The following is a 15381-nucleotide window of genomic DNA, read 5'->3' on the forward strand; positions in this document are numbered from 1 at the left end:
CTTTACTTGAACATGTACACATGTTAAGTTTTCTTTCATATCTTATCTTTGGCACATAAAGCACCATCAAAATTTAAACTTTTTTTTCTTTTCATTCGGCTATTAAGGAAGGGATTGTTGTTGGTGGATGAACCATTTCGGTAATTATCTGTTGCTTATTGAACTCCCCCAATCATGAGTTTTGACTCGGAAGAAGATTTTGATGATGACAGATACTAAATTGGATTTTGGCTCAAATTGTATTGAAAATTGCAGTTCTGAGCAATTTTTATGATGAAGAAGGATAAATCCTGAATCTAAAGTTATGTGGGTGTTCACATTACGGATCAATCGCTTCAAAGCTAGTTCACACAGGTTGACCTGTGCAGTCTAGAATCTAAAGTTGATGTTTAAAGTATGGGTATGGGCTTTTAAGGCCGGTTTCTAGGGAGGTGGTCTGGTGTCGGTGCCTTTGCAGGGTGGGGGCATGATATGAGGCGGTCTGGTTACAAAATTAGCTAATTGAACAAGTCCTCAACATTTTTTGTTTTTAATTACTTGTTGAAATGGCTACCTACACTGCATGATACATATTCTTTGTGTGAACTACATGTTTCTTAAGGAAACAAATTTTTTTTGGAAACCATCTGTTTCTAAGCGAAGATGTTTAGTTTCTTCTCACTCATTGTACAATGTGTTTATATGCCAGCTTACTTGAATGTATATAAAAGCAAAACTGCTTATCTTATCGACCTCATTCATTCATGTATCCCTCCATTTATTCATAATTGTATTGAATTTATTCAACTTATCCGATTATGCTTGAAACATTTGGTTTCCGCAGCAACGTCTGGGTGTATTTTCTAGTCTATTCACTCTATTTACAACAATGCCAGCCAAATGGGGGTGGGTTGGGAGGGTAATTCTCAAAAGTTGAGAGGGGAATTTTGTCCATATGGTTTAGGACGTCTCTCATCTCTCTCTCTTCCTGTTTCTGTTTTTCTCTATTGGAAAACCCACAATCTTTCATCTTCCTCTGCTTTTCCTCTTTCTTAGCTCCGCATATATCTCGATATCAAGCCCACAGACCAAGTAGTGACGGTCGAAAGCCTCAAACATGGCGGTGGTGAAATGGACGTACAGTGACGGTCGACAACCGCCTCCAGTGTCGATGAATTTGGCCGTCGGAAAGCGTCATCGCCCCAATTATGGTATGTTGAATTTCTCGATTTTCCCTTTATTTGTTTTCCTCTCCTTTTGCGTTTGTTTAGGGTTTATAAATTAGGGTTCTTAGGGATTTTAGGGTTTTCTCGCTCTTTTTTTTTCCTTCAGAAATTGCACTGTATTTCTCAGATCGGAGCTGTTCTTATTGGACTACTGTTGATTTTAGCTTTCGTTTCTCTGGTAATTACTCTGAACTCCCAAAAGATCTGAAATTTCTGGTAATTGTTCTCAGTGTTTTTGACAATTTGTTGTTAGAATTTGTATAAATTGCTGCCATTGTGTTGTGAAGTGTTATGATTATTTCAAAGAACACCGATTCTATCAATTGCAATTCTGCAGATGGCTAATGAAATAAAGGCCTGCGAAAGGAAGGAAAAAAAAGCCTAGAAAACACCATCGTATGATGTTTTAATCAATTGAGAAAACTGTAATTACTCACATTTTAACAAATTAAGGTTTCTTATTTCACTTCTTTGCAGGAAGCTATTAATTCTGCATCATCAGTGACTCAAACCTTAAGCGGAGAAGTGGCTGACGGTCAACGTAAGCTTATAGCTCTTGCAGCTGCACGAGGAAACTCAAGTGCAGTAAATCCTTTGGTCACACAACTCAGTAATGGACCTTTGGGTGGTCTTCATGAGAAGGTTTGTTCGATCTTAAATATGTGGATGTGTAACTCCAAATGTTCAATTTTATCAAATGAGTGTTGGTTGGTTGGCTATTTTAATCATGAAAAGCAATTTATTTTAGTTGAGCAAACATTACGCATGGACTTGGAACTTCTACCTTTGAATTGTACTTGGAAGGGTGTATGATAAATTTAGTGGGATTTGAGCATAAGCTGGTTGCCAGCCCAATACAACTGATCTCATCCTACAAGATTAATTTATCCTCATTGGAGAATTTCTCATTATACAATTCCACTATATTTTTTTTTTCAAATTTAAATTTAAATATAAATTTTAAAATTTCGGATTTGATTATGCAGTTCGTGGATTCTGTGCTGCTGCGGTATATTTAAATGATATTGTCCTCCACTGTTTGAGCCTGGGCCTCCTCCCCAACCATAGTGGTATATTTTTTTAGGAGCCTACTTTGCATGAATTATTTTGTGTAATTTGTTGACTTAAATCTTTATTTGATCTAACTATTCCAATTTGGCTAATTTGTTTTTTAATTTTTTATTATATTGGAGTTGAATTTGGTATTTTGGGTATGCTATCTGTGGATGCTTAGAAAGATATGGATATGCTCTATAAGAAACTGTAATTTACTTTTGGCTTTGATTTTTCACTAATGGGATGTTGTGATGGGGTTTAGTAATTTTCAGTATTCTTCAATTATTTTGAATTTGCAAAATCAAATAACTCATGGAAATAAATTAATATTTGATTAATCTGTATGTAAGAGGACTTTACAATATGTCATCAAGTTTAGACCGACAACAATGAATGGCAAACTTAGGATTAATGCCTCTATTAATTTGATGTTTTCTTATGGTCGAGAAATATATACAGCTGTCTTATTTATTGGACAACATCATTCAGCCTCTATATTTCATATTAATTGCTTTTGTTAATCTATTTTTCCGTCACTCTTTTATGCTACATAATCTCATTTGGTTTTCGATTTTGTGAAATGTTTTGGAAGCAGGAGTACGTGAAATGTGTTGATGCTGATGATAGTGCCGAATTTAGTGACACTTCTCAACTAGCAGAGCAGGTAACAGAGCTTCTTCCAACTCAAATTTAATGATTCAAGCTGCCTAAGATTTGCATAACATTCCCAAGTTGTAGTTGATGTGCCCGAGTGGTTGAGTGTTTGACTAATGAATGTAACCACTAAGATTTGGATTGTTTTTGGGAGGTAAGAAATAACATTGCTAATTTTGGATTTATGGGTTTGAAGTTTTGTCGGGTATGTGATTCTATGTTGTGTGTGTATTGATTGACTGATGAAAAAATGTTGCCATAAATTATTGATTTTGACATTTTTGTTTATTTAGAAAAAGGTTGTATGATTTGTAAAGATCCATGATTGATGGTTTGGTGTTTTTGGGTTCGGGGGTTATGTTGATTGTTGAATGCCTTATCAATTTGGTTTTTAATGTCATTGTTTGTTTATCTATTTCCATAATTATCTTTTCAAATAAATGTTACTTTTTGACTTGAGAACTGTAATTTACCTTTCTTATTTTATCTTTTCATGTAAATTTGATTTATAGGGCTCTTGGGTTGTGAATTGTGACTAAAAATTTGATCCTCACATGGAGGTTAGACAAAAACCACTATTTTTTTCTTTTTACTTTTCTTTTAAATGCATTCTGATTCTGAGATTGCCTCTTTATATAACGAACAATTTTTGTAGTTGCCTTCAATGTTATTGTCATTGGCTCGGGTGCTCAAAAGATCTATACAATATGATTTTGCCAATAATGTGGGTATTGGCCCATTGGGTTGAATATCATAAAAGCGAACATCTGTACTATAGATTTGCAAATGTTTGGTAGATAGAGCAATTTGGGAATTTGTTACCAAAACATTGATGGATAACATGTTATCATTTTTTTTACGTGAATGTTGAATGTTTGAATGCCATTTATACTGTATTAACTAATAACAAACTACTAGCAGAGAGAATGAGAACAGTTGTTAGTTTGCTAATGTGATAACAAATGACATAAATGAATAATAATAGAAAAAGTAGCTACCGTTCAGCATCAAATCAAAGACAACAAACACTTTTAATTTGCATAGCAGATGGATTATTTATCATAACTAAGCAGCACTCTTGAATTACCAACCCCGATACAGAAAGCGTCGTTGACCTAGTTCATTACCCTAAACCCTAATTGCTACATGCATACAAGGTGTATAACCTAGTAAATTATTTTTTTCAAGCAAACATACTGCGGCAGAGTAATCATACAACTGCAGGCGCATCATTCTCTTCAAAACGCGTTGGATCGATACGTGAAAAAAAGCCGATCGTATTATTGCGAACTGATGTTAACCAGGACCCGTACCGGGTACCCAGAAGTAGACCGCTGACCACCAACGCAGCCGAAAGAAAACTGAATGGCGCGACCCAAGAAACCCAAGAGTATTTAGGGTCGATTATGGACAGCGCCGCTAGGTAGGTGCATGCCAAGAATAAGAGAGCGTAGCACATGAACATCGGTAAGAGCCACGTTGAGAGCCGATTGTGGAGAGGAAGTCCACTAACGAGCAAAATGGTGACACTCACAGAAGCAAAGAACGAGATGGTATTGTATGCTATGAAATCGGCGAAGTCAACGTGGGAAGCATTACCGTGGTAGCTTAACACTGCAGTTCCAGCTTTACATACTCTCGATTCACTGCAAATTGTTATATTACCAAGGGTAGTGTTTGTATCATTATGGTCCCAAACACCTCCAGGTGGGTTGACTACGGCTTGAAAAGTCATGGTCGAGATCATCGTAGTCACAACCATCAGCAAGCCACGTAAGTCCTTCACCCAATCAAGCGGATATCCATGCCAGTGCTTCAATTTGTCAAGAACCAGCATTTCTTCGCAACCCTTCTTGGACTTGGTGATACAACATCAGCAGCAGTGGCGACAGCTGAGTTAGGATTATCATTTTCATTATTTTCTCTTCTGGTTAATCCTGCGTCCATCAACATCTGTTGAATTTCTAAGCTTCTGCTAAAGTCCTCTCTTGCAACGCTGCTGTACTCTAAGATATCTGACATGGTCAGAGACATCCCATTCACACCAACTGCTTCTGCTCTTATAGCATCAACGGAAAGGAGGTAACGTATAGTCTGTAAATAAAATATACACTTCATTAATATAGAGAAATTTTTTAATGTGACAGGAATACGGGTGGTACACCACGTGTTACTGTACAAATAGTAGGATAAGTATGTCAAAAAGTTAATAACTTAAAAACTATAATTTCTCCCCACTTATATAAAAACACGTGATGTATCATCCGTGTTCGTTTACACTAAAAAATTTCTCATTAATATGGTGGAAAATTATGCTCCTAGGGGGAAAAACAAGAGAAATTGCACATAAACTAGGATTAATATCAATTTACTACTTTGAAGTTTCTAGTTTTTAACATTTGATACATCAAATTTTTTTCGTCCCAGTTTGATACTTAAAGTCATAATTAATTTTGGAATACTTTCATACATTTGTTAAGTTTTCTATTAGAATTTCCTGATGATGTTGCAACCATATAGATAATAACTGAACGCCACATGTCAATATGGCCGCACGTGTATATTAAAACATTTTAAGAAATTTAAATAATTTTTTTTTTAAAATTTAAAAAACTAAAAATTTAAAAATTTAAAAAACTAAAAAACTAAAATACTAAAAACATAAAAGGGTGAAGATCATTTAAAAGAAAAAGGAGGTCCACGAAGGTCTCCGACGACCACCACGGTAGATTCCAGGCCTAACAGATCGACGTTAGGCCTCTTTGCGGAGAATCTTAGATGGGCAGACGACCAATCTATCGACAACCACGACGGGAAACACGGGCAATTGGGTCGGGTCCAGATTTCTAGATGCCCAATAAAAAAACAAACACGAGGTTCCTAATCCATTCGAGACTGAACAGCCAACTGGAGTATCCGGATTAGGCCGCAGCGACAATGGGTTGTCTTCGGATTCGGACTTGGTGACGGCTGAAGACGCCGAACCGATGACCGCCAGCGGTGCTGCTGCTAATACTTCTACAACTTCTTGAGATGCAGATGGGCGGGATTCTTTCTTTTGTTCCAGTTGAACGGGAGGTAAGGGAATGGAGTGGGTTGCAGATCTGGGGAAGGGAAACCCATATGCAGCACAAGAAGGGAGTGGATTCATTCCACCGCCGCCCATGTGCAGTCGAAGGGAGGGAGATAGAGTCTCAAATTTGCTCTGCAATACCTCCTCATATGCGGTAACTCAGTTTTTAATTTTTTAACATAGTGTGGGCATCTGCTATTATTAATTAATATAGTAAAAAATCTAAGAATATCCAGTATAGAAATGGAAATATATGTACGTACCTTAATTTGCCTTAGCATCAAAGCTAAGTGCAGGATGGTCACACCACCATCACAGCCAGCTCTTGAGTTGAGGAACTCGCGATTACTGTCGTCTCTTTTAACCAACAGTTTCAAGCACTCTAACTGGTTGTGTTTAATACACAAGTGCAAAACTGTTTCTTTCGATCTGTTTTCAACTTTGGCATAAATGGACCGAGGATTTTCATCAATTAACTTCTGGAGCACCTCAACTTCTCCTCTCATGGCTGCGTAGTGAAGAGGGATTCTTCCATTTTCATCAAAATCCGAGCACGCACCAGCATACACAGATAACAAAGCTTCGACGGTCTCCTTGTGGCCCTCAGCAGAAGCCAAGTGCAAGGGCGTGCGTCCATCGGCGTCCACCCCCTCTGCAAGTTTGGGATTTTTAGTGCAAAGGGCTTTGGTAAACTCAGCGTGGCCGAGCAAAGCCGAAACATGCAAGGGGGTTCCGGTTTTCCCGGTCTGCAGGGATATTCTCCTTAGAATTTCTGGGTCTTTTTCAATCAATCTGTTTAAGTATTCCACATCCCCAGTCCGTGATGCCTCGTACACTTCATCTTCATCATGCCGTGTGATCTCCATTGTTTTTTTTCTCTCTTTCAGAAATTTGCTTAGAAAAATGTCTGGGTCTTTTTCGATCAACCTGTTTAAGGATTAAATACCGAACTTTGCTTCATCTTATAATTTAAGGATTCTACACTCCCGGTCCATGATGCCTCGTACACTTCATCTTCATCGTGCGGTCTGATCTCCATTATTTTCTCTCTTTCTGAACTTTGCTTCACTTAGAAGAAATTAAATTCCGAACTTTGCTTCATCTTATAATTTAAGGATTCTACACTCCCGGTCTGTGATGCCTCGTACACTTCATCTTCATCGTGCGGTCTGATCTCCATTATTTTCTCTCTTTCTGAACTTTGCTTCACTTAGAAGAAATTAAATACCGAACTTTGCTTCATCTTATAATTTAAGGATTCTACACTCCCGGTCCGTGATGCCTCGTACACTTCATCTTCATCGTGCGGTCTGATCTCCATTATTTTCTCTCTTTCTGAACTTTGCTTCACTTAGAAGAAATTAAATACCGAACTTTGCTTCATCTTATAATTTAAGGATTCTACACTCCCGGTCCGTGATGCCTCGTACACTTCATCTTCATCGTGCGGTCTGATCTCCATTATTTTCTCTCTTTCTGAACTTTGCTTCATTTAGAGGAAATTAAATTCCGAACTTTGCTTCATCTTATAATTTAAGGATTCTACACTCCTGGTCCGTGATGCCTCATACACTTCATCTTCATCGTGCGGTCTGATCTCCATTATTTTCTCTCTTTCTGAACTTTGCTTCACTTAGAAGAAATTAAATACCGAACTTTGCTTCATCTTATAATTTAAGGATTCTACACTCCCGGTCCGTGATGCCTCGTACACTTCATCTTCATCGTGCGGTCCGATCTCCATTATTTTCTCTCTTTCTGAACTTTGCTTCACTTAGAAGAAATTAAATACCGAACTTTGCTTCATCTTATAATTTAAGGATTCTACACTCCCGGTCCGTGATGCCTCGTACACTTCATCTTCATCGTGCGGTATGATCTCCATTATTTTCTCTCTTTCTGAACTTTGCTTCACTTAGAAGAAATTAAATACCGAAACAAACGCAGACAACATGTTGCAATTGGAGTCGCCAAACCATGCAATTTTATAGTTAAGAAAAATTAGGGGACTCTCTCAAAATAGAACTTCTCATGGACTCTCTTCATCTCACAATTTAATCGATTTCTATTCTAACATTATAAAATATTATGCTAAAACATGAGGTAACACATAGTACATGAAGAGTCCCACTTTTGGAAGTCTCACTTTTGAGAAAGTTCCTTTAGCAAAAAAATGTAACTATCTCTCTCCTCCTATTTAAAATTAGCAGTTTTGAGACTTAGTACTTGCAAAAGATTAAATGTTAAAAAAAAAAAAAAAAAAATCCTATTTTCACCCACATTTTAGTAAAAATATTAATGACATGTTTATCCTTTTATAAAACAACTTTTTAACCCTTATTTATTTTATTATAATATAGCTTAAAAAAGAAAAAAAAACGTATAAAAATAAACCAGCTACCTTTCCCCTACCTCCACCCCGTTTCTCTCTCCCCCCACCGTCTCTCTATCTCCCTCGCAAACTAGGAAAACTGAAATAGGTCAATAACTTGAGCCACCATGCCAACAAAAAGATCAAACCCAACCCTTTACCAATTTAGCTGATTCTTTCATCGCCACAATCTCCACTCAAAATGGACACTAATTTCTTCCTTTTTCCCAGTTGGCCCTACAACAAAATCTCCCTCCTCATCACGCACCACCACTCCATAACCCGGCCCCTACACCACTGTTGTCCACCCATTTTCCATCAAAATTGCATTAATTTCAACCATCACTAACAAAGAGAGCAGTGGCTGAGCCACTTTTAGACTAGGATAGGCTCGGGCCTATCCTCAAATTATTTTTTCCTAATGACATCTACTATCATTAATTAGTTTTATAATACCGCTATCAACTTGAATTTGTAATTGTATTGATTAGTCCAATTAACTTCAACCCAACAAATACAAAGCCTTAAGTTTTTTTGCATTAAAGATTCGAAATTATAGTTCTATACTAATATTAGTTTATCATATTCTCTGTTTCTTGCCTATCTACATTTCTTTCCTTTGCTTGTAGACTATTATTTTGGTTAATCTCATTGACCTCTGTTAGATCGTCTATAAAATCAAGAAGAGAAAAATATTTCCTTTTTCCAAATTAGCACAAAAAACCCTTCAAATGCTCTCATACCTTCATGTTTTTAGAAAAATGTTCCCTTGGTCACTATGAGAAAATGAATGCATGGCCAGTCACTTTTGAATTTGATATCAAGAACGAAGAATAAATGGATGTACTTTTAATAATGTTTTATTTTCAACTCTTGATATAGTTGATCATTTATAATGAAGCATAAATGCATGGTCACTCACCTTTAAATTTGATACCAAGGCGACCAAAAGAATGAGATAGTTTCTACATATATTATGTCCATTTTGATTTAAAGCGTGCTCCTCCTAACATGAATTTTTGGCTTTGTCACTAAAAGAGAGGGAGTCTTAATCCTCTCTCTCCCCATGCTTCTCTCTCTTCCTCCCATTCTGTTTCTATCTTCCTTCCACTCCCGTTTCTCTCTCTACTTCCCTCTCCCGTTTTTCTTTCTTCCTTCCTAAAGGAGATGCCGCCAAGCAAGTGTAAATGTTTTCATTGTTGACAAGGGTGGGTGACGTTTTGAGGGGGTTGGTGTGGCCAGAGTGATGACATTCTGATGAAATAAAATAGAATGAGTTTAGATATAAATTAGAGGATATTTTAGGAATGATAGTGGGTGAAGAAATAACATTTTAATTTTTTAACTTTTTATAGTGCGTAAAATTATAAGGTGTGTGGAGAAATAAGACAATGAAGTGGGTCTAGTAGCACTCTTTGATTATTTAATGTGTATTTTTATTTAATGTTTAAAATTAAAATTTTATTAATATGCACATGTTAGTTCTTTCAATTATCAATTAATGAACATAAATGAGAAAATATTAAAAGAAATTAGTGACATAGAAATATGTATATACATAAGTGTACATAAATGACTGTACTAAAATATATAACATTGACTTCTTTGTACCGAATACTGAAATGTATTATGTTGAGTTAATGTACGTAAAAGTCAATACCAAAATGTATGACCAAAATATATTTATATTGAATTAATATACTTAAAAGTTTATACCGAAATATGCGTACCAAAATGTATACGATTGCATTAATGTACCTATTTATTTGTATCGATCTATATACTGAAATATATCAATGAGATAATGCTAGGGAGACTAAATTTGTGGACAAAATTTTGTAAACTAAAAGACATAGAAGTTGACGATTAGATTATTGTTTAAGTGTTGGTAAACGTGCTCATTTCCTATTAGTAGAACATCATTAAGTTTGAAAATTTTATCTATAAATTTAGGGGTAATGCTAGGGAGACCAATTTTTTTAAACGAAATGATGTGGTTGTGGATGAAGATGATTGGATTATTAATTAAGTGTCGATTAACGTGCTTCTTTCTTATTGATGACATATCATTTGGTTTAAAAAAATTGGTCTCCCTAGTATTATCCATAAATTTAGTCTCCCTAACGTTACCCCGTATCTAAATAAAGAACATACAAATTGCACAAGAATATATTATATATATAAAAAAAAATTAGTTTACCTAAATGACACACCCCGACCCAGAAAGTCCACTTGGACCCTGAATCGAGCTGTGCTGGCCGACACCTGGAAGGTGACGAAGCCATAAAATGTGATAGTGCACAAAAAGTGAATAAATTTGAATCTAAAAGTGTCAAAATACCAGAGTGCGCTACGAGTGGGAGCGAACCCATTTCACACGCGATGTCAGAGCATAAGTAAGGTACAGTGATGTGGGTAAGAATCATACCCACAAAAATATCCATCAATACTTAGATTCGCCACAGATTCTTGTCGATACAAATTCAGCAGCTAAAACCTGGAGGGCACCAAACAGAAGGTGTGAGTAAGCAATAAAACCAAGCTTCCCAAAGTTATTACCTCTCTAAAAGTAATGCCCCTAAATGTAAAACTCGTATCGTTTTCCATAAGACAGTACAACATATATACATATATCCAAACCATACTCAGAAATGACCAAAACCACGGTTTGCCATTAACTCCACCATACATTAATAAGTAGGCCAAATGAACTAAATCAATACAAAGTGATATATCAGTCAGAGTCATCTAAAATGACATGTACAACTTATCCGTATCTCATCAATCATGGCTAGCATATAAGTCGGAGTCACCTCTAGTGACCTGTACGACTTATCCATATCTCATCAATCCTGGCTAGCATATAAGTCGGAGTCACCTCTAGTGACCTGTACGACTTATCCATATCTCATCAATCCTGGCTAGCATATAAGTCGGAGTCACCTATAATGACCTGTACGACTTATCCATATCTCATCAATCCTGGCTAGCATATAAGTCAATAAGTATACCTGCACACGAGTCGGAACCACCTAAAGTGGTCTGTACGACAGGACTTGGTGTAAATAAATACGCTCAAGTGCTACGATCACGTGAAGACTGGGCGAATAATCGCGGGTCACCTACGAGTCGGAACCACCTAAAGTGGTCTGTACGACAGGACTGTGCACCTACCTTGGATCCAAGGTGAGCGTAAGGTGCGGGAGGTGAACATCACGTGAAGGACTGTGCCCTGGCCACGGGCGGGAGCACTAACACCGGGGTGCAGGTTTATGAGCTCTCAATGCATCTCAATATAACATGTGCAACTCATGGCAACCAGTACGACAGTATCGAAGTTGCCTAACACATAACTGTAGTCATGCTATAACGCAATCGATTCAACTAGTACCATAAACTCACCTGAACTTACCTGGGTGTCCTGAGTTCACCTTTGCACTTGAAAGCATTCCCAATAATTATACGCAAGTAATATACATATTGATATACCATGATGCAATCTAACACTCAACCATGTCGTAACATTCTCAATTATAAACAATACGGTGTGAAGTGTACAATCAATAACGTCCTACTCCCGAACTACTTATTTTCAGGGATAATTATCCATGACAACCCAATTAACACTAATTTAGCTAACTAATTCATAAAACTAAAACTTGCCTTTACCAATTTCCCTCGCATTACTCAATTTCCCAAGCAAGGCTTTTGTCTCAAATATTTTATGGCTGCATCTAACGTCTCGTTAGACTGCCTACGTACCCTAAATAGGGATCAAGCCATTCGTAGTTCATATAGGTACTTCAAACATTCACAATAATTATATATGAAAGTAATATGCCTAATCAATTTAAAAGTGTCGATAGAACTCTCAACAATATGTACGATAAAAAGGAAAAGATCCACTTACCTGAAGTCCACGCTATGATTCTCTAGCGCACACATCGAGGCGTCCTGAATGATTGGTCCCTATGACCAATTATCAAATCACATCTCAGAACTCTTATCCGAAGAATACGTGATTCACATAAAACACAACCTCAACGACATTTTAAAATAGTTTGAGACCCATTGATCACAAGTCAACCGTCGATCAAAGATCGACGGTTGGGTTTGCAACCCTGTATAACTTGACCCGGAAGATCCGCATATCAGATTTCCAATCCGCAACTTCCAACGATCCACAATATGTTTCTAGAATAACATATTAAAATTTCATTACGATCCAACGATCAGATCTTCGCCAATTGCCTAAAACAAGTGGCCGTGAACATTTATCTTACTAACTTACAAATCCAATTTAGGAAGATCCGTAAGTCGGATTCCCGATCCGTAAATTCATATGATCTTTAAATATTACGTATTATAATGTATCCAATTTTGGTGACGATTGATAGGAGCATATTTACGCACCTTAGTTTAGCTTGTTTTTGTGCATTTATAGTGTTTTTCCTTAGTAAAGTAGTCTTTTAAGCTAGTTCTATGTGTTTTCAGGTTTTAAGGGCAAAGTATGCAAAAGGATGCATTTTGGAGCCTTTTGGAGCAAATTAGAGCTTGGAATGGACATCATATGCTTGGAGCCAAGAGGATGGACGAAATTGAAGACTTGAAGATGATGATTCCTACTTGAGCAAGGTTTCCTAGTTGAAGTAGGAAAGTCCCTAAATAGAAGATGGGTTTCCTAGTTGAATTAGGATTCCTAAAAGAATGAAGATTCCTACTCAAATAAGGTTTCCTACTTGATGAAGGAAAGTCAAAATCCATATGGTCTCAAGTGAAGCAACAAAGAAGCTTTCCAAGTCCAAGAAGGAGAAGAAGTCCAAGATGAAGAAGGATTAGCTTTCCTAATCCTAATGCACAAGGTTTTCAGCCACAAAGAGGAGTCCTAAACACTTTAGGACACCTTATCCTAATCCTACAGGGATGTCATGCACTTTACCTTATCTTGGAGGGTTTCTAGAAGCCTTAGATGCCCTATCCTATCTTTGCCGTGGGTTTTATCCAAATCCCCTTAGTTTTTAGGCTTTCTAGAAGCCTAACATTATCCCTACAAAGGTGCCGCACCCTTATCCCTTTTTCCCTACAAATTTGGCCCTTAAAACATGATTCTAGGAACCTTATCTTATCTCCTACAAAAGTGGCGCCCCAAATCCTTCTAGAAAGCTGATTTCCCTTGCCTTGCAAGGCATTCTAGAAGCCTTATCACCTTATCTCCTTACCTGCCGCACCTAGGAAGCATTATTATCCCTTTCTATTTCTGATTTCTAAGCTTATTTCCTTGTGGATTTGGGTTATTCAAGTCCATATCTGATTACCCTAGGGTTTTGAGTGCCTATATATACTCATATTAACCCCTAGATCAGATCACCACCTCTCATACACATTCATTAATTCCAGAAATTCGTCCAAACCTCTCCACACCTTTGCCGCAGCCACCAAACACCTTTCTCCTTAGTTTTAAGCTTTGCCGCACCATCCCCTTCCCCTAAACACGACTACATCCCTCCATAACCATACATCCATACACCTAAGGCCCTAAAACTGTCCCTAGACCCTTGCCGCACCAAGGAGGAGGAGAAGGAAGCTCGGGAGTTCATGCAATTCAAGTTCGCGTCGCTGGAATTTCTAGGTGTTTCTTTTCCTTTAATTTCAATGTTTAAATTCAATTCTCTTTGTTTTGTGCGTATGAGGAACTAAACCCCCCCTTGGCTAGGGGGGGATTCGAAACCATGAACATACTTGCTATATGAATTGATTACTTCTAATTGCGTTTCATAAGTTGTGAATTCAATTTACTTATCTATGTGAATTACATTGATTTGTGTGTGTTGGTTGAGAGTGCACGCTTAATTATCATGCATAAATTGGATGCTAGGATATAAGGAAATTTCACCTAATCGTTATGGAATTATATTCACAAGTAGTAAAGGTTGATGATCTCAATCGCGTTAAGTAAATTCTTGGCATAAGTTTCATGCAATCATAGTAACAAGTGCCTCGTCAATGCTTATGGTTTTCATAGAACTTAATGATTCTTGCTTGTATCTCTATTATGCAATCATGTAGGGGACTTGTGGGGAATGTTTTGGGTTGTCGTATGCAATCATCCAATTCAATAACGTTAGGAAAATCTGAAGGTTAATTTAAGCGAACCTAATTAACTTGGGGCGTTGAGAATTCATGGGTAATTGAAAAGCAATTGGAAATCGTTTTATATGCAAGTATAACATGTGTGGAGATGAACCCCCTAGCTAGCTTCCCATCCATTCAATTCCATCAAAATTCGTTTTTACAATCTGTTCTAATTTAAAAAATTTGTTTTGTTTTTAAATTCGTCCAAAACCAATCCCCCTTTACTTTGTTGAGTCATAGTAGTTAGAAATCACTTTAGTTTGTGTTTTTAAGTGTCTTAGGTCAAGTTAAAACCAATTTTCGTCCAAAGTTGTGTCTAGTGTTCAAAACTGCCCAGATTGTGTTTTTAAGGCAGTTTTGAGTGTTTTGGTGCTGTTTTGAGTCTTTTGGTTTGTTTTGGTGTTTTAAAGTTTAGTTTTGCATTCTTTGAGTCTAGTATAGTGTTTTAAACTTGTTTTTACGTATTTGAGTCAGTTTCCAAGTGATTAACAATCCCTCCTAATCCCCGGTCCAGAACGATCCCTACTTACATTCTTCACTACAATTGATAAAAAGAGGGTTTAATTTGTGTGCGTATAATTCTCGCATCAACGATCCAACGGTCAGATCGTCGATTCACATTTTTATCAAGTAAAGTATCGTAACGAATTTAGGTTCCAACTATCAACCTACGTCAGACAAAACTGAATTCAAGACATTTGACATAGCCTAAAAATAGCATTGGAGGCCCACTGGCCACGCGCCGCCGCACGCGCCGCCGAACGCGCCGCTGCGGGTGGCGGTCGGCCGCCCCGACTCGCCGGAAAATTCAACTATTTCCAAAAATTCTCAAACTTCACAGAAATGAAGATCTCAGTGAGTGGAGCAACTTTCATACCTGCCACGAAGTC

At 37.3% G+C, this 15381-nt stretch overlaps 1 long non-coding RNA gene and 1 pseudogene across 1 annotated transcript; one reads left to right on the forward strand and one right to left on the reverse strand.

The window, feature by feature from the left end:
- Positions 1–1565: 1565 nt before the first annotated feature.
- Positions 1566–3777, forward strand: LOC137746295 (uncharacterized). Its single transcript, XR_011069801.1, has 4 exons — positions 1566–1847; positions 2192–2275; positions 2857–2925; positions 3428–3777. It is a non-coding gene; the product is annotated as an uncharacterized lncRNA (long non-coding RNA).
- Positions 3778–4125: 348 nt separating this feature from the next.
- Positions 4126–6854, reverse strand: LOC137745479 (ankyrin repeat-containing protein ITN1-like; annotated as a pseudogene).
- Positions 6855–15381: the final 8527 nt, after the last annotated feature.

Source organism: Pyrus communis, chromosome 9, assembly GCF_963583255.1.
Source record: "Pyrus communis chromosome 9, drPyrComm1.1, whole genome shotgun sequence".
Taxonomy (NCBI): Eukaryota; Viridiplantae; Streptophyta; class Magnoliopsida; order Rosales; family Rosaceae; genus Pyrus; species Pyrus communis.